At 40.2% G+C, this 24512-nt stretch overlaps 1 long non-coding RNA gene across 1 annotated transcript in view; it reads left to right on the forward strand.

Annotated features, from left to right (window-relative positions):
- Positions 1 to 24166, forward strand: part of LOC126085667 (uncharacterized) — a 250506-nt gene extending 226340 nt beyond the window's left edge. Inside the window, exons 4-5 of the long non-coding RNA XR_007519318.1 lie at positions 21306 to 21400; positions 24064 to 24166. This is a non-coding gene — a long non-coding RNA (uncharacterized LOC126085667). The remainder of the gene's footprint in view (positions 1 to 21305; positions 21401 to 24063) is intronic.
- The last annotated feature ends 346 nt before the right edge of the window (positions 24167 to 24512 follow it).

Below are 24512 nucleotides of genomic sequence, written 5' to 3' on the forward strand. Positions count from 1 at the left end.
CTACAAGAAATACTAAAGAGAGTTCTCTGGTTAGAAAATCAATAATATCAGATATCAACCCAAGACTAGAACACAGGACAGAGCAACCAGATGTCAACCCAGATAGGGAAATTACAAAAATAAATCAAAATTAAAAAAAAGGCTCAAAACAGGGAAAGAATGATGTCATTGTGTAAAAGAAGACAACATTAAAGCAATAAAGAGGAACTAAGAAATGTAGTCATAGACCTTTCATATGAAGAGGAAGTCAAGGTGATATAAAGAAATAAAAGTTAGGTTTAAACTGAGAAAAATAGGGGTAAATATTAAGGTAATCACAAAACAGACTAACAATCCTACTCATCAAAATAAAATACAAGAAAAAAAAAAACTCAGCAAAAACAAAATCAGCAACAATGAATAAGAGGAAAAAACAATATATAAACTACCCAGCACAAAAAATTAAGTGAGAAAAAGAAACTGTCAACAACATACACAAAGAGACATCAAAATAACAGCACTAAAATCATGTCTATCCATAATTACACTGAATGTAAGTGGACTAAATGTACCAATAAAGAAACAGAGAGTTGCAGAATGGATAAAAAACACGATCCATCTATATGCTGCCTACAAGAGACACGCCTTAGACTTAGAGACACAAACAAACTAACACTCAAAGGATGGAAAAAATATATCAAGCAAACAACAATCAAAAAAGAGCAGGAATCACATTTCGGAGAGTGGTGACTGGGGTCATAAATGCTAGCAAGCTCCCATCTAAGATGCATCAATTGGTCTCAACCCACCTGAAGCAAAGAAGAACGAAGAGCACCAAAGACACAAGGTAATTATGAGCCCAAGAGACAGAAAGGGCCACATAAACCAGAGACTACATCAGCCTGAAACTGGCTACAACCGATGACTTCTGTGACAGGGAACACAACAGAGAATCCCTGAAGGAGCAGGAGAGTAGTGGGATGCAGATCTCAAATTCTTGTAAAAAAAAAAAAAAAAAAAACTAGACTTAATCATCTGACTGAGACTAGAATGACCCCAGAAGTCATGGTCCCCAGACCTTCTGTTAGCCCGAGACAGGAACCATTCCCAAAGCCAACTCTTCAGACAGGGATTGGACTGAACTATGAGATAGAAAACGATACTGGTGAGGAGTGAGTTTCTTGGGTCAAGTAGACACATGAGACTATGTGTGCAGCTCCTGTCTGGAGGGGAGATGTGAAGGCAGAGGGGGACAGAAGCTGGCCAAACGGACACAGAAATACAAGGGGCGAGAAGGAGTGTGCTGTCTCATTAGTGGGAGAGCTAGTAGGAGAATATAACAAGGTGTATATAAATTTTTGTACGAGAGACTGGCTTGATTTTTAAACTTGCCCTTAAAGCACAATAAAAATTAAAAAAAAAAGAGAGAGATTGCCTACATAAATTCACTGTCAGTTTGAAAGGGATCATTTAAAACTAGTATAGTTGGAGACACCACTCAAAAAATTTCTCTAGAGGTAACAGAAGGTATAGAAAAATTTATAAGTGACAACCAGATTTTCATTAAAGAATACATGATTAACAAGATAATATAGAATGGACTCCTGTTGGAGGTCTTCAGTTCATTTATTTAAAACATAATAAGTGTTTTTCTCAAGGGCAAGCCATCCCTCCGTGGTCTACCTATTAACAGTCATGGGCCGCTTTTTCAGAAGGAGAAGTGATACAAAACTGTTTTTATGAGAGAAGAACTTCTAATTCAAGGGTTAAAATATCTAAACTAAATAATTTAGGGGAAAGGAAAATGGCTTCTTATATGCAGAAATTAGGACCTTAAAACATCAGCAATGTTCCCACATAAAACCCATAGTATTCCTTTACTCAGTCTTATGTACTTAATTTCTGTTCCAAGTGATTCTATCAGCCGCAGTCTGTGAGCCCATCAGCTTCTACGAAAGGGTTCTGGAAATTTTATTCAGTCTAGTCACAGTCCTTTTTGCAAGTCCAATACAGTCCATCTTTTTGTAGAGATATTTTGCTCAAACGTTTTCAGCAAGTCAGCAGTCAAAACTTATCTGCAGATGACAAAACAATATGGCCATGGTTAATTTATAAAAATAATACTGTTATAGTGAACGACTTGATAGAAATGAATTACAAGCATATAAAATCAGTTAAAAGAAAACCTTAGATAAAAATATTTCTAAATATAACCATTAACTGTATTTTTTAAAGAATTTCATAATAATCTTGAGGCATAATACCTTTTTTTTTATAATACCATATAGTCAGGATATACAAAGAATATACTGAAATTATCAAGTTTCTGAATACCTGAATAGTTAAAAAATAAAATAAAAAAACGTCATAGGTAAGTGATGTAAATTCCCCAATCAAACCATTGGTTTTGATAAGGTTGCAACCAAGTTAGCAATTAAATAATAATAAAATTATGACATAATATTATGTGTTTGCTGTCTAATATTAGGCAAAAACACAAAAGGAAATACTAACATAAATTTTAACTCAAAGAGAAACAGGTGTTTCTCTTGATTTTGACAACACGTTCCGTGTAATTTATTAAATGAAACTTTTTAGCACTTTCCCTTTATAAAAGATTTTTGTGGCTTTCCATGAAGTTTCAGAGTTGTCAGGAGTTTATTTTAGGTCACCATGAAACAATACTTAAGTTCTTTAACCAAAAATCTTAAAATAAAAACCTTCACTTTTTTTTTTTTTTTTTTTAAGCCATGCTGCTTGGTTTCGACTCAGGAATCTTATTCTAATGAGAGGCCAAACCTGTGCCTTTGAGACAGATTACACAAAGAATAAATTAACCCTTCAACCCAGAAATCAAAGAAAATTTTGTTATTTTAACAGTGAGAAACTCATTCTTTGTTTTATATGCTATAAAGCTCTTAAAATCTCATAAATTAAACCATTAAACTTTAGATAAAATTTTTGACCATATCAAATAAAATTTTTTTAAATAAACATTTTAAATGTTGTCTTGTTGCATATCTCTTATAGTACATTCTTTTAAAATGGCATAAAAAGCAAAAGTATGTAAGCTTAAATTATGACAAATACCTGTTAACATCAATAAACTACCTAAAAGGTCTTAGAAATTATTTTAAGCCTATATACCATAAAACATAACTGTTCTTGAAAGAAAGCCTGTTTAAACATTCTAAGTTTTCATTCAACTTTTACTATTTCCCATATTTTCCCAATTTAATTTTAGCCCTTAAAGATTTTATCAACTGGCTTTGGAAATCACAAAGTTGCTACTCAACTGACCAATTCATTGATATGGATATAACCTTAAGTGTCTGGCTAGGGTTGGAAATATTTTCCCAGGCCATTTCAAGTGTGTCTCATTGTTATTTATATTTTTTGGCTTCTTAAAGTTCCCCTACAATACAGAAAACTTGTTTACAGTTCTTTTATTATTGGTATCCACCCAATGTCTGATAACTGTATTTCTAACAGTGTAAAGTTTCCTGGAACTATATGATCTTGGAGACACAGAACTGGGGAAGCTTGATGTTGTCCCACCCTCCTTATTTTTGACTCATGGTAGAAGACAAGATTAGGCTATTCTGATTCATTTACACATGTTTAAATTAATCTAGGCATTTTGAAACGCTATCTACCCAGTGAATACCAAAGCTCTTTAGCAATTTTGTAAATGAATCCATCAATTCTTGCCTAGCCTTTTTTTCTCCTAAGCTTGTCCTATGTCTCCTTTTACGTACTCTGGAACTACTAGTTTTACTTTAAGACAAAATTATTTTTTTCCTTAAATAAAACACATTTAATATAATTATCTAGCAAACTTTGAAAGGTCTTGCTTTTCAGATTGACTTAAAGTTTTTCAATGTAGCTACTAAAAATTTAAATCATAAGACAGACAAAAGACAGTTTTTCTTAGATTAGGAAGGAACTGAGGTTCTAAGACAGCCTTACAAAAAACGGCAAGTCTCGGCCATAGCCTCCAACCTGACACAAGACAGAAACAGATATTTTCAGTTGCATCATATGCATGTGAAAGCTGGACAATGAATAAGAAAGACTGAAGAAGAATCGACGCCTTTGAATTGTGGCATTAGTGAAGAATATTGAAGGTACCATGGACTGCCAAAAGAAGGAACAAATTTGCTTGGAGGAAGTACAACCAGAATGCTCCATAGAAACAAGGATGGCAAGACTGCATCTTACATACTTTGGACATGTTGTCAGGAGAGATCAGGCCTTGGAGAAGGACATCATGCTTGGTAAAGTACAGGATCAGTGGAAAAGAGGAAGACCCTCAATGAGATGGATGACACAGTGGCTCCAACCATGGGCTCAAGTATAGCAACGATTGTAAGGATAGCAGAGGATGGGGCAGTATTTTGTTCTGTGGTACATGCGGGCGCTATGAGTCGGAACTGACTCGACAGGACCTAACAATGACAACAACTTTAGTGGTTCAAACACCTGAATCTGGACCTAAACTGCAGTTCACCAAGAGTTACTAGATATCACAAACCATCAAGCAAAAATCTAAGAAAGATTCTCCTTAAGCAAACAACTGGCTTTTCAAACAAATATGCCAAGCAAAACTTTAGAAAACATGAGAACAAAAAGAACAAGCAAAGTCTTGTTTTCCAAGAGCACTCACCCTGTTGGTATCAAGGGACATGGAGTGCGAATGCTTAGGTCCAGAAGATAGGATCTGTCTTTTCGCCAGCTTCTGCTCCACAGTCCAGGTCTCCTCGAGGTCAACTGGATTCATGGTTTTAGAATCCCTGCGACAACTACACCATTAACTCTCGTAGGGTGAAAATTCCAAGAAGCTTAGTAAAGCAAAAAGAAAGGTTTTAATTCAGCATATATTTAAAGAGGCAAATGTAGGAAAGGGATGCATGCTGCCAGAGGCATGACTGTCCGAGTCTCTGTTCCCAGTTCTTAAGGATGCATCTTAGCTGGCTGCATTCTGGGCTCCCTTAAACACTCCCCATTTTCTGGATACACACACTTACACACTCGCACAATCTAATTCGGTGCACTAACTTAACAGGTATGAGCCTTTTATGCCCTCAGCAGTCAATTCCTCCTGCTTCTTGAGACTCTTCCAAGACTGCTCACCAAGGGTGGACAGGCAAGTTACTTTTAAAGGGGTTTACAAGTAGGGATTCATAGAAGTTATGTCAGCAACATTCTTAATCATACTATATATGTGCAATGGGGTTTACATATAACCTCCAAGCAAAAGCAGGATCCAAATGCAAAGCTGGGAAGGAGGGTACCCAGCAAAAGAAATGACTTTTCAACACAGCATTGTAGGGCAGGAAGCTAGGTAAAGAATACAGCATTGTAGGGGCTCTGTCTCGCTTTCCCTTCCTGCTTCTCAGCTTTCAGGTGAAAATAATCCACGTTTACTACTATTACTACCATTACTAGAAGAGTACCTATATGCTTTATAGTTGTGGCTGCTGTAATTATTTATTAGGTAAAGTCTTGGCTGATGACAATTAAACAGGACTTTGGTTTTAATCTAAGGGCTTCAAATGCTTTCAAGCCAGACCTAATGGCAAAGTGAAAAGGAAACTGGACCTGGGCAGGAAACCTGGACACTTTTCCAGGTCTGCAGGTAATTAACTGTGCATCTTTGGACATGCATTGAAACTCTATGGTCCTTAGTTTCCCATCATTATGATGGAACTAATTTTTACACTTCTGAAAACTCAGTGAGGTTGAAATGCAATGATTCTATGCAGATTCCACAAGAACAGTTATGTTAGTGCCTCCGTGATCCGTTGACCACATTGGCAGGTGGCCAGGATGAGGATGAGCCATCAGTTCCCTTCCTCTGACCCCCACTCCCTCCCCACCCACTTGGGTGGTCCTATGCCCTTTGCTACCCAGGGCACCCACTGTCTGCACACTGCCTTTTGCTGCCCAGGACTTTCATCACCATCCTACATGAGGATCTTCTCTTTTCTCTTTACCTCTCAAAACTCTTCTCTTCTGCCCATGTTACATTTCTTCTCTATACCCTACTTTCAAGCCAAGCTGTCAGTAGCTGCTCCTTACCTAATGAGTCGCTTTACAAAAACAGCCTTTGCATTTTAGGCATTTCGATTCTAAACCTCAAAGAGTGTAGAACGCGAAGAATAAAATTTCAAAAATGAGTGAGGGTGAAGGGATTTAGAAGATGGTATGGGTGAGACCTGACCCAATGAGTAGCACCATGTAGACTACTACTTTGATATAAGACAGAGATGTGTCACACCATGGGGTTCAAGTTGGTAAAATTTAGGGAAAAAAAAAAGATTATTATAAAAATTGAAATTATACAAAAAATGGACAAAAGAAAAAAAAATACCCCAAGAAGGGAAATAAATTTCTTCCTGTCTTAGTCACCTAGTGCTGCTATAACAGAAATACCACAAGTGGATGGCTTTAACAAAGAGAAATTTATTCTCTCACAGCCTAGTAGGTTACAAGTGCAAATTCAGCGTGACAGCTCCAGGGGAAGGCTTTCTCTCTCTGTTGGCTCTGGAGGAAGGTCCTTGGCTTCCATAGTTGATGTACAACAACTAAATAGACCCATAACAAAAGAAGAGATGGAAAAGGTAATCAACAAGCTCCCAAAAACAACAACAAAAAGCCCTGGCCCTGACGGCTTCACTGCAGAGTTCTATCAAACTTTCAGAGAAGGGTTAACACCACTACTACTAAAGGTATTTCAGAGCATAGAAAAGGACAGAATACTCACAAACTCATTCTATGAAGCCAGCATATCCCTGATGCCAAAAGCAGGTGAAGACACCACAAAAAAAGAAAATTACAGACCTATATCCATCATGAACTTAGATGCAAAAATCCTCAACAAAATTCTAGCCAATAGAATTCAATAACATATCAAAAAAATAATTCACCATGACCAAGTGGGATTCAGACCAGGTATGCAGGAATGGTTCAACATTTGAAACACAATAAATATAATCCATAATATAAATAAAACAAAAGACAAGAACCACATGATTTTATCAATTGGCGCAGAAAAGGCATTTTACAAAGTTCAACACTCATTCATGATAAAAACTCTTAGCAAAATAGGAATAGAAGGGAAATTCCTCAACATCATAAAGGGCATTTATACAAAGCCAATAGCCAGCATCATCCTAAATGGAGAGAGGCTGAAAGCATTCCACTTAAGATCGGGAACCAGACAAAGATGCCCTTTATCACCACTCTTATTCAACATTGTGCTGGAAATCCTAGCCAGAGCAATTAGGCTAGATAAAGAAATAAAGGCCATCCAGATTGGCAAAGAAGATGTAAAAGTATCTCTATTTGCTTATGACATGATCTAATACATAGAAAACCCTAAGGAATTCTCAAGAAAACTACTGAAACTAATAGAAGAGTTCAGCAGAGTATCAGGATACAAGATAAACATACAAAAATAAGTTGGATTCCTCTACACCAACAAAAAGAACATCGAAGAGGAAATCACCATATCAATACCATTTACAGTAGCCCCCAAGAAGATAAAATACTTAGGAATAAATCTCACCAGAGTTATAAAAGACTTATACAAAGAAAACAATAAAACACTTCTGCAAGAAACCAAAAGAGATCTGCATAAGTAGAAAAATATTCCTTGCTCATGGATAGAAAGACTTAACGTTGTAAAAATATCTATTCTACCAAAAGCGATCAATAGATTTAATGGAATTCTGATCCAAATTCCAAAGACATTTTTAAATGACATGGAGAAATAAATCACCAACTTCATATGGAAGGGCAAGAGGCCCCTGATAAGTAAAGCATTACTGAAAAAGAAGAACAAAGTGGGAGGCCTTACTCTACCTGATTTTAGAACCTATTATACCGCCACAGTAGTCAAAATAGCCTGGTACTGGTACAACAGATACATAGACCAATGAAACAGATTTGAGAATCCAGACATAAATCCATCCACATATGAGAAGTTGATAGTTGACAAAGGCCCCAAATCAGTTAAATGGGGAAAAGACAGTCTTTTTAACAAGCGGTGCTGGCATAACTGGATATCCATCTGAACAAAAAAAAAAAAAAAAAATGAAACAAGGCTCATACCTCACACCATGCACAAAAATGAACTCAAAATGGATCAAAGTCCTAAATATAAAATCTAAAATGATAAAGATCATGGAAGAAAAAATAGGGACAGTGTTTGGACCCCTAATACACAGCATAAACAGTATACCAAACATTACTAACCATGCAGAAGAAAAACTAGATAACTGGAAGCTCTTAAAAATCAAACACCTATGCTCATCCAAAGACTTCACCAAGAGTACCTATGACTGGGAAAAAGTTTTTAGCTCTGACATTTCCGATCAGCGTCTGATCTCTAAAATCTACATGATACTGCAAAAACTCAACTACAAAAAGATAAAGAACCCAATCAAAAAATGGGCAAAAGATATGAAGAGACACTTCACTAAAGAAGACATTCAGGTAGCTAACAGATACATGAGGAAATCCTCATGATCATTAGCCATTAGACAAATGCAAATCAAAAGTATAATGAGATTCCATCTCACTCCAACAAGGCTGGCATTAATCTAAAAAACACAAAATAATAGATGTTGGAGAGGTTGTGGAGAGACTGGAACACTTACACATTGCTGGTGGGAATGTAAACTGGTCCAACCACTTTGGAAATCGATTTGGCGCTTCCTTAAAAAGCTAGAAATAGAACTACCATATGATCCAGCAATCCCACTTCTTGGGATATATCCTAGAGAAATAAGAGCCTTTACACGAACAGATATATGCACACCCATTTTTATTGCAGCACTGTTTACAATAGCAAAAAGATGGAAGCAACCAAGGTGCCTATCAATGGATAAATGGATAAATTATGGTATAGTCACACAATGGAATACTACGCATTGATAAAGAACAGTGATGAATCTGTGAAATATTTGACAACATGGAGGAACCTAGAAGGCATTATGCTGAGTGAAATTAGTCAGTTGCAAAAGCACATTGTATCAGACCACAATTATAAGCACTCGAGAAATAGTTTAAACAGAGAAGAAAGTATTCTTTGATGGTTACGAGAGGCGGGAGGGAGGAGAAAGGGAGAGAAGTATTCGCTAATTAGATAGTAGATAAAAAGTATTTTAGGTGAAGGAAAAGACAACACGCAATATAGGAGAGGTCAGCACATCTGGACTAAACCTAAAGCAAAGAAGTTCCCTGAATAAACTGAATGCTTCAAAGGCCAGCATAGCAGGGGTGGGGGTTTGGGGACCGTGCTTTCAGGGGACATCTAGGTCAATTGGCATAATAAAATCAATTGAGAAAACGTTCTGCAGCCCACTTTGGGGAGTGGAGTCTGGGGTCTTAAACGCTAGCAAGCAGCCATCTAAGATGCATCAATTTGTCTCAGCCCACCTGGACCAAAGGCGAATGAAGAACACCAAGGACACAAGGTCAAGAGACAGAAAGGGCCACACAAACCAGAGACTACATCATCCTGAGACCAGAAGAACCACATGGTGCCCGGCTACAACCGATGACTGCTCCGATAGGGAACACAATAGAGAACCCCCGAGGGAGCAAGAGAGTAGTGCGATGCAGACCCCAAATTCTCTTAAAAAGACCAGAGTTATTGGTCTGACTGAGAGTAGGACGCTGGTGGTCATGGCCCGCGGAACTTCTCTTAGCCCAGGACAGGAACCATTCCCAAAGCCAACTCTTTAAACTGGGATTGGACTGGACAATGGGATAGAAAAAGATGCTGATGAAGAATGAGCTTTTTGGATCAAGTAGACACTTGAGACTATGTTGGCATCTCCTATCTGGAGGGGAGATGAGAGGGCAGAGGGGGTTAGAAGCTGGTGGGATGGACACAGAAAGAGAGAGTGGAGGGAAGCAGTGAGCTATCTCATTAGGGGGAGGGCAATTAGGTATATATAGCAAGATGTATATAAATTTTTGTATGAGAGACTGACTTGATTTGTAAACTTTCACTTAAAGCACAATAAAATTTTTTTAAAAAATTCTTACCATTTTGTTCTGTGTATTTATTACAAGATCTATGCCAATCTGGCTTATGGGAACAAAAAGTATTTCTGGCCATGTGTGATTTCCAGTAACTGTTTAATTTTTCTTTGCAAAGCTTCTTTCCCAGGCTTTCAGTAAGATTCTCATAGTGTGTGTTAATCACTGCTCTTCAGAAGGGACTAGGGGAGCTCTGCATATCTCTGGAGCCCGCTTTTTGTGCTATTGTTTCCCCTCATCATTCTATCTGCTTGGCTTCCCAGAGTTCTCATCTCTCTTCCTCAACTCACAGAGAATGCTCCTCTCAGCTAAAGGTTTCCTCCCTGCATTGGGACGCTGAATTCTCTCTAAGTGATAATGTGTGTAATCCTAAGGTTCACCTTGGTCTATTCACCCTTCTGTGAGTGAATACCCCTCTCCCCTCTCGTAACCATCAAAGAATATTTTCTTCTCTGTTTAAACTATTTCTCCAGTTCTTATAATTGTGGTCTTATACAATATTTGTCCTTTTGCAACTGACTAATTTCACTCAGCATAATGCCTTCCAGATTCCTGTCTGAAAATCACTCTTTAATGTATTTTGTCTTTTTTCTTAGTTGTTTGAGGCAGGGTAAACCCCGGAGGCATAGTGGTTAAGTGCTGTGGCTGCTAACCAAAAAGGTCGGCAGTTTGAATCCACCAGGTGCTCCTTGGAAACTATGGGGTAGTTCTACTCTGTTCTATAGGGTCTCTGTGAGCTGGAATCAACTTGACGGCAGTGGGTTTGGTTAAGGCAAGAGGTTAGTTCTGGTCCCTGATACTCTATCATTGTCAGAAACAGAAGTCTGTTTTGTTTCTTTTTCTTCTTTTAATTGGAATCCTCTTTTACACTATGCCAACTGATTCTTATCAGGGGTACAGAAGCTCTTCCCTGGCCTCCCAGCACATATGGCAAACCTGAATGGGAAAGGCATTGGTGATATCAGGAAAAATTATGGGTAAAAAAGATAAAAGTTGAGAAGTAGGAGAGGAGATGAGATAATTCAGGATGGTTATAAAGAGAATCAAGGACCCCAAAAGCTTTCAGAATGACTTCATGTTTCAATAATACCATTCAGCTCTATCAACTACCCTAGCTCAAGCATCAACTCTTGTTACTGTAATTCCAGGGCAGAATATAGTGTTAATGTAAGTTTACCTTGAACTCTATCTACAATGACATCCTGTGATCAATGAAGTCCCCCAAATAGCATTAATAGCAAAGCCCTAGAAAATGTAGTTATAGGAATTATCTCCATGCTCCAGTTATGATTCCAATAGGGGTGAGATGATACATGCAGTTGTATTGCTTGTGAAGAGTTATGGAAGAGATCTCACCATCTGTCTGCGAGTTTGTCCTACTGTGGTGGTTTGTGTGTTACTGTGATGCTGGAAGCTATGCCCCTGGTATTTCAAATACCAGCAGGGTCACCCATGGTGAACAGGTCTCAGTGGAGCATCCAGGCTAAGAAAGACTAGGAAGAAAGACCTGGCAATCTACTTCCAAAAATTAGCCAATTAAAATCCTATGGATCACAATAAAACATTGTCCAACTCGCTTACTTTGGACACATCATTAGGAGGGATCAATCAATGGAGGAGGATGTCATGTTTGGTGAAGTACAGGGCTAGTGAGAGTGAGGGAGACCCTCAGTAAGATGGATTGGCACAATAGCCACAGTGATGGACTCAAATATGCTGGTGATCATGAGGATGTTGCAAGACAGGGAAACAGTTTATTCTGCTGTACATAGGTGACTATGAACAGGATTTTACTTGATGGTATCAGCATCTGTCTCTCTAGCTATCTAGGAGATTATTTAAAGGTGTGAGATTACTTAAAGGGATTGTTAAAGGAAAATCAGAAAACCATTAATACAGTACTCCAAGGCCATTAACAGAAGTCAGATTGTAGGGGGGTGGTTTGGAGCTACAACTGAAACTCCTAGCAAGAAGGAGGATGTTTTCAAAGAGCTACCTGATAGGAGCTGTGACCCTTGGTCAAAGAATACAGTCATCCCTTGATAACACCACAGGGAAAGAGCAAGGACAATTAATGCCCGACTTCACTATGCCTTCACACTGAATTTCCTACAAGTGCTTCCCATTGGCCAAACCAAACTACAATCCAATAGGCAAAACCAATCATTTGACCCCACTGATGTAGTCCATACATTTCAGCCTTCTGCAGAACAGAGCAGGGTATAAAGGAGTCACTCATGGGAGGAAAATAGAGGATATCCATCACGCTCATTTAAAAAAAAAACACATACGTGTCCCTCGCAGAAATTTTAGAAAATTACAGATAACCCAAAGACAAAAAATCAAAATTTCTGGAAATAACCATTTTTGTGTGCAACACTCCAGTCTTTCCTCTTCCCAGCTTTCTGTTTGCATATGCATATCACACCTGCACTTGAATGTCACACTTATGTAAACATATCACTTACATGCTCATATCATCAAGTTCTCTACAATTTAACTTATTCACTGAAGTTTTTTTACTTTATATTTTAACAAAATGGGAACATACTGTATATTGCTGTTTTATATATTGCTTATTCACTTGGCAATATATCAATATTTTTCTAGAGAAGAAAAGATTCTTACCTATTGCTTTAACCCAGAGATATATACCACTAGAAACCATGGGTTCTAGAGATTTTGATTTTGTTTGTGGTGTGGTAAGAAGTCCTATTTTAAATATATCCTCGAAGGTTCAGACAGAACAGCAAATTGGGTGAGAGTTTCCTGAATACACCTAGTCTTCACTTATCGACTACCTCATTATCCAACATTTTGCATTTATGACACTAGTAAAAAATCTACTTTCTGACTATTTTGCACGTTAATGATGTAATGCAGTAATGAACACTGAGGTGCGAGGCAAGAGTAATGCTGTCTGTGATGGTTAAGGTTATGTGTCAACTTGGTTAGGTCATGATTCTCAGTGGTTTGGAAGTTATGTAATGATGTAATTTGGTAGTTGTGCAATGATGTAGTCATCCTCCATTTTGTGATCTAATGTGGTCATCCTCCATTTTTGCACAATGCCAGTTTTTGCATAAAGGCCTGGTATTTGGAACCTAACCATGCTCCAAGTGAGGAGTGGGTATATTACTTTTACCCTCTTTCCATCAAAATTAAATTAGCTCAGAGCTTTTCTTCTGAAGTGAAAGCTTGCAGAATATCCACTCTTTTCAGATGAAATCTCCAAAAAATATTCAAAAGGAAATTTCCTAGTTTTAGTCAAGCTTTAGAAGATTTCCTCAATTACTAATAGATCAATAGGAGTTACAGTAGAGATTTTTAAAAAGTAAAGTAGTATGCATTCAACTGGGGTCTTTATTTTAATTAGAAACATTTCAACCCTCAACAGCTCTGTGTGGCTCTGTGGAAAACAATGGAATGCAATTAAGTAAATTTTGATAATTTTCATATTGTCTGTACTGAATTAGTGCTTATCTCGTTTTCCTTATCTTCCCACTGACTCACTGGGATTCCGCAAGGACAGTAGCACCAATATGGAACAATAAATATCCTCTTCATTTGACCAGGTAGAAATCCATAAATGTGTAAAGGAAAAATCTATCTACCTATAAGCAAGCATAATAATGCTTAATTTTCCCTTTTGAAGACATCTCCTTGACTCTAAATATTTGTCTGTTTTCTTTCAAAGATAAAATGCTCTCTCATCTTTTCTGTTTTCACCCCTTAGGGTTTCCTAAGACATAAAAAGAAACTAAGATATTTAGCTGAATTTTCACAGTGAAATAGTCCCTTCTCTCAAAATAAGCTAAAGTAAACCCACAGAATCTTAAGATTCCCTTGATGTGGATTTTTTAGCAAGGTTTCGAATCTTTCCACACCGGTCTTCTTACTGGTTTGGCTTTTGTTTTTCTTTGATAATATGACAGGTAATCTTTCCCAGGAGCAACATTATCCATACTATTTGTTTTATGCTTCCATATTAGAGACAACTACGTCTGGTGAGCTGAAGGAAGTTCACCTTCTTCAGAAAAGTGGCCGTGGCAGCTCTTGGTTTTCTGTTTTATTTCTTAGCATACTGAGTTGGGAAGGTTCTCCTTCCGAGCGAAGCAGACTGCCAAAGTTTTCCCCGAACTTGAAGATTCTTTCATTTTGGCTTCATCTTCAAGTCCCTGCGGACACACAAAATCATGATTCTTGAAAAGTAGTTTTTCTATTTAAAAAAAAATGAGGACTTTCTGATCATTTTATACCAAAGTGGACAAAAATGCTGATATTTCTGAGAGACAAATTTAAAAAGTTCAAAAGTTTGTTCTTTTATGAGAAATGTTTTACTAATTTCCCTTTTCCTGCACTGGGTGACTCAAGTATTCTCAGTTTTTAAGCTGCACAAATTTTTCAAAACAACCATTGGGAGCCATTGCCCAATATCTGTTAAATGTATCAGAAACTAGGAAAAATGCAATGTCATATGGAGTCAATAACTCTCTGTTGTAAATCTTGTCAATGGGTAAAATATCAGGGCCAAAGACAGAAGGTTAAAGAGTGTTATTACAGTGATTGATTGAAAGAAAGAATATGCTAAGAATTTGGTAGCTGTCAGTGAAAAAATTGTAAATGGGATGATTCTGAAAAAAATTAATGGGAATAAATGTGGGGATCAAGAATATGGAATAAAAGGCCTATAAAGTATGTTTGGCTTTGGAATGTTTTCCTTTAATCAAATAGGATTCTGAGGACAGACTTAGCACATAAGGAATTTGGAAATGCAGGCCAGGAAAATAGTGATGCTGATTTTATGCCAGACTTATCCCCTCCTCCAACAAATGGAAGGGGCAAGACATAAAAATGTTCTTGTATGCTATTATTCTACCTCTTCTGCTATTGGCCATAATGCAACATTTTTCATCAGGCTCTCTCCAAGCTTCATATTCATGTTTTGGTTGTTCGATGTGTATTAAATACAGTTTAGTAGGTGCAAAACAGAGAATTGCCAGAATTTCCAGGTGGATTCAAAAGAGTACATGGAATAAGGGATATTATTGCTGATGTCAGATGGATTTTGGTCGAAAGAAGAGAACACAAGAAAGATGTTCGTCTGTGTTTTATGAACTATGCAAACACATTTAACTGTGTGGATCATAACAAATTATGGATAACCTTATGAAGGATGGGAATTCCAGAACATTTAAATTGTGCCCATGAGGAACCTTAACATAAATCAAAAGTCAGTCATTCGGACAGAACAAGGGGATACTGCATGGTTTAAAATTCAAAAAGGTGTGCAGCAGGGCTGTGTCCTTTCACCTTACTCATTCAATCTGTATACTGAGCAAATAGTCTGAGAAACTGGACTATGTGAAGAAGGCCATGGCATTAGAATTAAACGAAGACTCATTAATAATCAGCGATATGCTGAAAATGGAGATTACTTAAAGCACTTTCTGATGAAGATCAAAGACAACAGCCTTCAGTATGGATTACATCTAAATGTAAAGAAAAAGAAAATTCTTACAACTGGGTCCATAAACAACATCATGAAAACTATGAAGAAATAGAAGTTGTCAAGGATTTCATGCTACTTAGATCAACAATCAATGCCCTTGGGAGCAGCAATCAAGAAATCAAATGATGCATTGTATTAGGCAAATATGTGGCAAAAGACCTCTTTAAAACCTTAAAAAGGAAAGATGTCACTTTGAGGACTAATGTGCCCCTGACCCAAACCATGGTATTTTCAATTCCCTCATATGCATGTTAAAGCTGGACAATGAAAAAGAGTGAAGAAGAGTCGATACATTTGAATTATGGCGATGGCAAAGAATATTGAATATACCATGGACTGCCAGAAGAACAAATTAGTCTTGGAGAAGTACAGCCGGAATGCTCCCTAGAAGTGAGGATGACAAGACTTTATCTCTCTTACATTGGACATGTCATCCAAATCCAAACCCAAACTCCCTGCTGTTGAGTCAATTGCAACTCATAAAGACCCTATAGGGTTTCCAAGGCTGTAAATCTCTACGGAAGCACACAGTCACATCTTTTGCCCTTGGAGCCACTGGTGGTTTCTAATCCCCAATCTTTTGGTTAGCTGTTGATCGCTTTAACCACTGCACCACCAGGGCTCGTTAAGGACATGTCATCAGGACGGACCAACTGCTGGATAAAGACATCATGCTTGGTGAAGGAGAGAGAGGGTTAGTGAAAAAGAAGGAGGCCCTCAATGAGATGGATTGACACAGAGACAATGGACAACGCTGGGCTCAAACATAGCAATGATTCTGAGGACAGTACAGCACCGGGCAGAATTTCATTCTGTTATATGCTAACAACACCAATAACAAAGGTGGTAGAAGAAAGTATCTCCAGTGGCCAGGCAAGTTCTCACTGAATATGTTCGTCATGAGTCAGGCAACAAAAAGTCCTGAGGCTCCTGCTAAGAACATTCCAGATATGCATAAATAAATATTTTTTCAGGTAGTTTTAGATCCTTCACCAAGTAAGCTCTGTGACAAACTGTTGTAGTCTTGTTCATTCCAATCTCTGCCTCACCTAGGAGGGAGGCCAGCACGGGAGAGGTGCTCAATAGATTTTTTTTTTTTTTTTAATGAAGAACCTTGTGTTTAAAGAGGCTTATATAAATCTCTTCCAATCTTATCTATAGCTGTTTGGAAACCAGATGAAATAAGGTATGATTGAAGTATGTTGTCAAACATCGTCATACCCTCAATTAATTCACATCTTAGTCTTATTCACCTTCCCATCTCTCTGGAATGTGGAGGCCCAGGAACCAATAAGAACACTGGTCCATTCTTATATCAGAATCAGAAGTGCTGTTTCTGAGCCCCACTCTGGTTACTTCCCTGAACATAACACCTGCTTGATTCCCTGGTGGCCATTTACACTTTTTTGGGGGGGGATCATGTTACTTGGACTTAGATCTACCTCGTTAAAGCCTCCTGATGTCTGTTGTCAGACTACTGGGTACCAGGTTCTGTTTGCAATCTAGGCTCCCCCAGCCCTGTCTTGACAGTGGGCCCTACCCTGGTAGAGAGTCCATCCCAGACCACAGGCCCTCCCAGCCTAGTATCTCCAGCAGTGGACAGTGCAGAACATGACCGACAGCAGCAGTTTGCTGGGAGTGCTGATTGCTTCCACTTATCCCTTAGACCCCTGTCTACCCTTCTCCAATCTCTGTGTCTTCTGGGCAGACCTGTGGACTGATTAGCAGCACCTGGCTCTCACTGAAGTTGTCCTCCGGCTGCCTCTGGTCCAGAGGTTTCAGGCATTTTTAGCTCCTTTCCTTTCCTTCTCTCTCTCACCCCCTGGAACTGCTTCTTCTCCAGGCCAATGTTGTTAGCCCCAGGTCCAAGGCCACTACTCCTTTTGTGAATAGTCCCTTTACTAATCTTTCTTCATATGACCAAATTTGAGTGCGGCTTCTGCTCAGGCGACAACCCTGGCTGGTCGGGAGGACACCTGCTTGTTCTTGTAGAGCCAGATCTGAGCAGCCAGGTGGCCAGGTGACTGTCTTACAGTGTCTCTCTGCTGCTGGGCTTCTGGGCCCTCCTATTGGTGTTTGGTTTACTAGTCACTGTCTGGGGGTCATTATTCCTGATATGTAGGACAGTAATGATGTTGTTCTGCAGTTCTCTGTCATCTACTAGCTTTAATCTGTCAACAGCAAACAGGGGCCAGTGCTTCCCTTTACAGTTGCACAGAAAAGAAGATCCTACAATCTCCACCCTGGGTTTTGTTTTGTTTTTTTGTCTTTCCTACTTTTGGCAAAGTTTACCTCACAGGGAACCCTGGTGGCACAGTGGTTAAGAACTTGGCTGCTAATCAAAAGGTCAGCAGTTCGAATCCACCAGCCACTCTTTGGAAACCCTATAGGACAGTTCTACTCTGTCCTATAGGGTTGCCATGAGTTGGAATTGACTCAACGACAACGGGTTTGATTTTTATTTTTTGGTTTTACCTCATAAGGAGCCCTGGTGGCAATGGTTAAAAGCTCGACTGCTAATCAAAAGATCAGCAGTTTGAATCCACCAGCCGCTCCTTGGAAACCCTATGGGGCAGTTCTACTCTGTCCTATAGGGTCACTATGAGTTGGAACTGACTCAACAACAACGGATTTGGTTTTTTGTTTTGGTTACCACATACATGAATGAATTATCCTAGTTTCTCATTAGTTCTGCAATGCAATAAGTTGTAATTAACATAATGAGAGTAATAACAATAACAATAAAATAAAATCTTAATTTCTTTGTAATGAGAAGAATTTTCTCTTATTGCCTCAGCCCAGTATTTCTTTATTTCAATTAACTGTACAAAATGAAAGAAAGAAGTTAATGGCTCAGAAACGAGCCTGCCCTGGAGTGATGATAAATGTTAGAAAACTAATGAAGACTAGTACTGTTTCCACAACGAACTGCGCTACACCAAATTAGTTTTTAATTTTTACTGTAATTCTAATGGCCTTGGAACAATGACATTTTGAAGAATGTTTTGTTTGTGTCCCTGAATAACTAGGTCATTTGGCCATGGATTCAGAATAGAATACGTTAATTCTAAAACTTACTTATGCAAGGTTACAAATTCATTACATTTTTAATCAACATCTGTCAATAGCTCTGACCCACCTTATTACACTCCACAGATACTCTTTCTCACTTCCTATAGTGACAACCTCTGTGACTAGGCCAGAGAATCCCTTACCTGGGGACTATGTCTTGTTGCCCTTGTCTCTGTTCTCACTGCCCAGCCCAATGCCTGAACAAGTAGTACCTGCATTTTTTAGAGGCATGCATATTATTTAACACCCACAGCAACATCAAAATTGCCACTAACTGCATGGGGCCTTGAGTGGGAGTCAAGGTTCTTTTTCCCTAAAGCCCCTGTAGTGTTCCTCTTGACTACTAATCCAGGTGCCAAGCGAGGCCCTCTATTTCTCACAGCCAAACACTTTTGCGGAAATGGTCTCTAGTACTCATTCCTCAGAAGATGGGAATCTAGAAATAACTCCTAAGTCAACAAATCATGCATTTACTAATGCTGGAGGAGATCTCTGAAGGAGAAGAAAATATTTTGAAACCGCCTGGGGAGCCACCTTTGGGCCTTGGATGTTCTATGCCTTAACCAAAGATTTAATACAGCAAGACAGAGTCTCCTAGAGCTGCCAGCAGCTCTGAAATGAACTACAGTGAGCTTTCTGAATGGTGTGGAATTTATAACATTTCTGAGCGACCCTGTGATCTTCGGACCGTTGGCATGATTGAGAGGGAGGCACAACTCATAACCTTGCATTTCTGTGAGGGCAAAGCAGACAAAAGGTCTTCTGTGTATTTATTTACTGGCTAGTGCATGTAAGCCCTGTCTGGCTTGCAATGAGAAGGATTTCATTGCTTTTCCTCAGAATTAGCTGGCAGTTGATGACTCTAAAGTTATTACTTTGCACGTTGGGCTGAGGTTTTTGTCACATGTAAGGACACATGATAGCATTTTCACGGCCATAACATGTAGTAGCAAGCGATTTCACCCATTCTGAGAGTACTAGGGGAACAGGGCTGAATATGCCTGTGTGTGTGTGTGTGTGTTGTCAGGAGGGCCTTGGGGACAGCCTACGACCTCCAGCCTCCCTAGCTGTGGCAGCAGACCATACCTGTTTGACACATCTCCATGGCATCACAACAGCAGCCTATGACCTCCGCCTCCCTAGCTATAGCAGCAGGCCCTATCTGTTTGATGCATTCCCATGGCATCGCAGCAGCAAACTGTGACCTCCGGCCTCCCTAGCTGTGGCTGCAGACCATACCTGTTTGACACGTTCCCATGACATCACAGCAGTTTGCCCGCTGCAGGTGTGTATGCATTCTGGCTGGCCCTCGGTGGCCAGAGGGACATCACACTGCTCTCTGTTCTCCAGGTCCCAATGACCAAGTTAGACCATCATAAAGCAGAGTGTCTGAAGCGGGCTGTGACCAGCTTTTTGTATGTATTTAGGCTTCGTAGGGGACCCTAGAATCAGTGACAGGTTTCATTATAAAACCTCTGGAAGCTGGCTTTATCAGGAGAAGGAAATCAGACCCTTGAGGCAACACACTTTGCGCCAAATGGCCCGGCTGCAGGGCAGGTCAGGATTCAGACTCAGGTCTGTGCTGCATGAAGCTACGTGGCCATGGCCCTCTCCTTCCTGCTCTGTGCATAGCTGTGTCCTGTGTGGGCTTCATTCCTCCTGGGAGGAAAGGAGGAGAATAAGAACTGGCTTGGTCTGGGTGTCCCAGGGGGCCCTCTGCTGGCTGGGTATCTCCATGGAAGGTTGCAGTTCCCATCCCAGACCCTTCGCTCTAAGCCCTGATAATGGTCTCCACCCCTCCCTGCCTCAGGCCTAAGAGTGCTCGGGTGGCAGTGGTGTCATTGTTAGCCCTGGGGCATTGCACAGCCCAAGATTCCCACACCTTTGGAAACAACCCTCAGGAGATGCTCCTCACCCTGCTGGGGTGACTGTGTCCTCTTCTTCTTGCCCCCACTCTCTTCACTGAAACACCTTCACTGCATTAGAGTTCACTTATAAGATGTCTTCAGCTCTTACAGAGTATTTGCACCAAAATCGTCTGTTAGGAAGGGTCTCCTGATCTTTTGCAAAGCTATAATTACACACCTTAATATTAATCAATATTCCCTTTATAAGTTACCAAAGTACCCATATTCTCTTGTTGCTCTCTCTCTATTTGTTCAAGATGTAGGGATAATTCTTTGATTTTGGCCCTTTCTTCTTTTTGTGTGTATGCATTTATTGATATAAATTGACCTCTGAGTACTGCTTTTTTAAGGGGGAGAGCTTGCACTTGAGAAAGAAAGAGAGGAAATGGTCCCTACGGGGTCCATGACTCGACAGTTAAATGTTAATAGAAAGTCAACAAAAGGGAAGGAACTTGTACTCCAGGAGAGAAAGAGAAGAAATGGTCCCTACAGGGGTCCCTGACTTGGCAGTTAAACATTAACAGAGGGAGGGGGAGAGTTTACACTGGAGAGAGAGAAAGAGGAAATGGTCCCTACCGGGGTCCCTGACTTGGCAGCTAAACGTTAACAGGGGGAAGTTGGGGGGAAAAGGGTATAAAGCCCTAAGAAAACAACTGTATCGGGGAACTCAGACTCTCTCTCTATCTGAGTAGTCTGCTTGACACTCCCTGGTCAAGCGTACTTTCGCTACTAACCCTCTGCTAGCTAATAAACCTCTGCTTGTTTGATACTATTTGTCTCAGTGTTTGAACTCTTTCCTACACTGAAGACAAGAACGGAGCATCTTCTGGTGCTGTGACTCGGATCAAAAACTTCCTCCTCCTTCGTCCGGAAAGTGGTGAGTCCACCTCAGAGTGCGGGCTCTCTTTTTTTTCCTTTCCAGCCCTGTGCCGAGGTACCCCTACCTCTATGTGTGTGTGTTTTGTTTCTTCTTAGGAAGGAGGTCTGAGAGGTGCTAGAAAGATTTGTCTGTACTTAGTCTGACTATGACAAGAATATGGTAATAATGAGTGTCTGAATCTTTTAGACTCTGAAGAAAAGAGGCACTTCCTCCCTCTGCTTTGCAGAGGCATCTGGGTCAAACCTGAGATGTGCAGGGGCCTCACAGGGACTTCCAACTTCCCTTAATTAACAACTAGGCTTGTCTGGGGATGTGCACATAAGCGTTGGCCGCCCAGGGCTCTGAGCCCTCCTGACTGTCTTAGACAACTGGGAGAGAAGCTGAGACACATAAAAGAAGCATCGGCCGAATAGAGGGGTCTCACCCCTAGGAGTCCTGCTCACAAAGCAGCACATTTTCGGCCCAGAATACCTGACCTCCGCTAACCTCAGCAATAGTCATGCCAAGTCAGCAAGTCTCTTTAAGTGATCAGCTACCCATCTACCTTTTGCACCTCTCAGCCCCATCCAACTTCTGGCTAACATATGTGTATCCTCCATGTGTGCTTTGCAAAAGGGATCAGTGCTGTATTTGTAATAGGCTAAGGGATTTTTTTTTTTTTAAGGGATAATTGTCCCAGCAAAGAACCTCCCTCCCTTTTCTGTTTATACTGCCATTGTGAAGCTAAACACAGGCAGCCTTTCCTTGATTTGCTCCTCCTGCTTTCATGTTATAGGAGAATGAATAGAGACACACTGTTCTGCCTCATCGAATTAAGAATCTTAAGGTTGTTCATTAGACTAACTAAAGTTGTATCTGTTACTCCCCTTACAAAGAATCTGAATGGGCAAGAGTATACAAAGAAGTGGGCTGCACGAGTCTACTTTATGATAGCCCTCCATGCCCTGATTCCCTCTTTCAGTGTCCTGAAACAATTTATAAAGTATACAGACAAGAGTAGGCATGAGGAATGGGTTTGTTGGTTCTACATAGAAAAAGAAGGAAGGTGCCTAAAGAATAATAAGATTATCCCCCCTTGAGTATGGACAGAAAAGGGGCTCCCACAAATGCTAAATCATCTCCTATGCCCAATTCCAAGGGACCCTCAGGATTATGTGTTGCGAGGCAATCAAGGTGTCAGCTTCAATGGATAGCAAAGTTTGCTAATGAAATGAAGACTTCCCAGACAGAGGCACAAAGGACCCTTACCCTCAAATGGCTGGCAGGATATACAAGGACATCAACAAATATATAGGTTCATGTCTCGTCAAGCCTGCAGATGTAGATAGGAGCAAAGACCCCTAGGACAGAGGCAGTAAGAAGTTTCTAGGCAAGAAACTTCAGGTGTGGGCTACACAGTAAAAAAAAAAAAGACTAGTTAATTCTGGAACCCCCGGCCTGAGAAGGGATGTCTTCTCTGGGCAGTGATTTAACATAGCGAGGCTCAGGAGACATCCTACCCCCTATGATTCATTCCGTTCCTTTCTAGGTGGGAAACCAAAACTCAGTACCACTGGCCTTGCCTCTGGGATGTATCCTCAAAAATTGGGACAGGTTTGACCCTCAAACCCTGAAGAAAAAGAGATTAGTCTGCCTTTGTAACACCACGTGGCCTCAATATAAATTGGGAGATGGAGAAATCTGGCCAGAACAGGGGAGTCTAAATTACCATACCATCCTAAAGCTAGATCTGTTTTGCTGGAAACAAGGCAAATGGACAGAGGTCCCTTATGTCCAAGTTTTTATGCCCTTGAGGGAAAACCCAGAACTGTGTAAAAAATTGTAAGTTAGACCCCACAGTTCTCGCCATTGTTACAAACCAAGCAATAGACTCCTTAGACCCAAACCCTACCAACTTTACAACCCCACCCTTAAATACCAAAGAAATGTCTGTTCCTCCTACTCCTCCCTACTCCAATTCCTCGCCCACAGCACCTTCACTACCTTACCTGTGCCCCCTTCAAGAAGTGGCTGGTCCTAATGGACCAGTCAAGGTACAGGTTCCCTTTTCGATGCAAGACTTAAGAAAGCTAAAAACAGAGCTAGGAAGTTTCTCTGATGACCCTAACAGCTACACAGAAAAATTTAGGAACTTAACACTCACCTTTGATTTGGGTTGGAAAGACATAATGATAATCTGTAACCAAACGCTCACCCAGGGAGAAAGATTAAATCTCACTGAGGCAGCCAAATGATTTGCAGATGGGCTATATATACAAAATCAACAGGCCTACCCCCTGGGCACCACCACAGTCCCAGGCATAGACCCAGGGTGGGATTTATAATACCCAAGAAGGCAGACAGGTGAGAGACCACATGTTAGTGTACCTGGTTGAAGGAATGAAAGCTTATGGGATAAAACCTACCAATTTCAATAAATTAGCCACCATTGACCAAAGGCCCCAAGGAAACCCCACTGCCTTCCTAGAAAGATTAAAAGAGGCCCTCTTAAAGTATACCAGTTTAGACCCAGGATCACCAGAAGGGTGACTAGTCTTAAAAGATAGATTTCTAACTCAAGCTGTTCCAGACATTAGGCGTAAACTTCAAAAACAAGGGCTAGGAGCCCAAACTCCCTTTAATGAACTATTGAAGGTCTCTTCTTTGGTTTTCTATAATAGAGACCAGGAAAAGGAATGAAGGCTCCAAGAAAAAGAGAAAAAAAGAAGAGGAAAGACAGGCCTGTCTCTTTGCTGCCCTACAGGGAAGGCACCAATTGCTGCCAGTAGGAAGACCCAAAGATACTCCACTCGGTACATGTCACAAATGTGGTCAACTTGGCCACTGGAAAAGGGATTGTCCCCAGGACAAACAGCTGCAGAAGCCCTGTCCCAATTGTCAACAACATTGCCATTGAAGGCAAGACTGCACTGAGAGTCGATGGACTCCCAGGCCCGATCCCTCAATGGAAATGGCCTTAAGTTGACAGGACCCTGGGCTCCAAGAGGCTCCAAATGGGAAAACCGAAGGCATCAACATCGGTGCAGAGGAGCCAAGGGTCACCCTAGATGTAGCAGGAAGGTCAGTACCTTTTCTTTAAGACACAGGAGTCACCTTCTGGACTAACGTC

Source organism: Elephas maximus, chromosome 11 (assembly GCF_024166365.1).
Source record: "Elephas maximus indicus isolate mEleMax1 chromosome 11, mEleMax1 primary haplotype, whole genome shotgun sequence".
NCBI lineage: Eukaryota > Metazoa > Chordata > Mammalia > Proboscidea > Elephantidae > Elephas > Elephas maximus.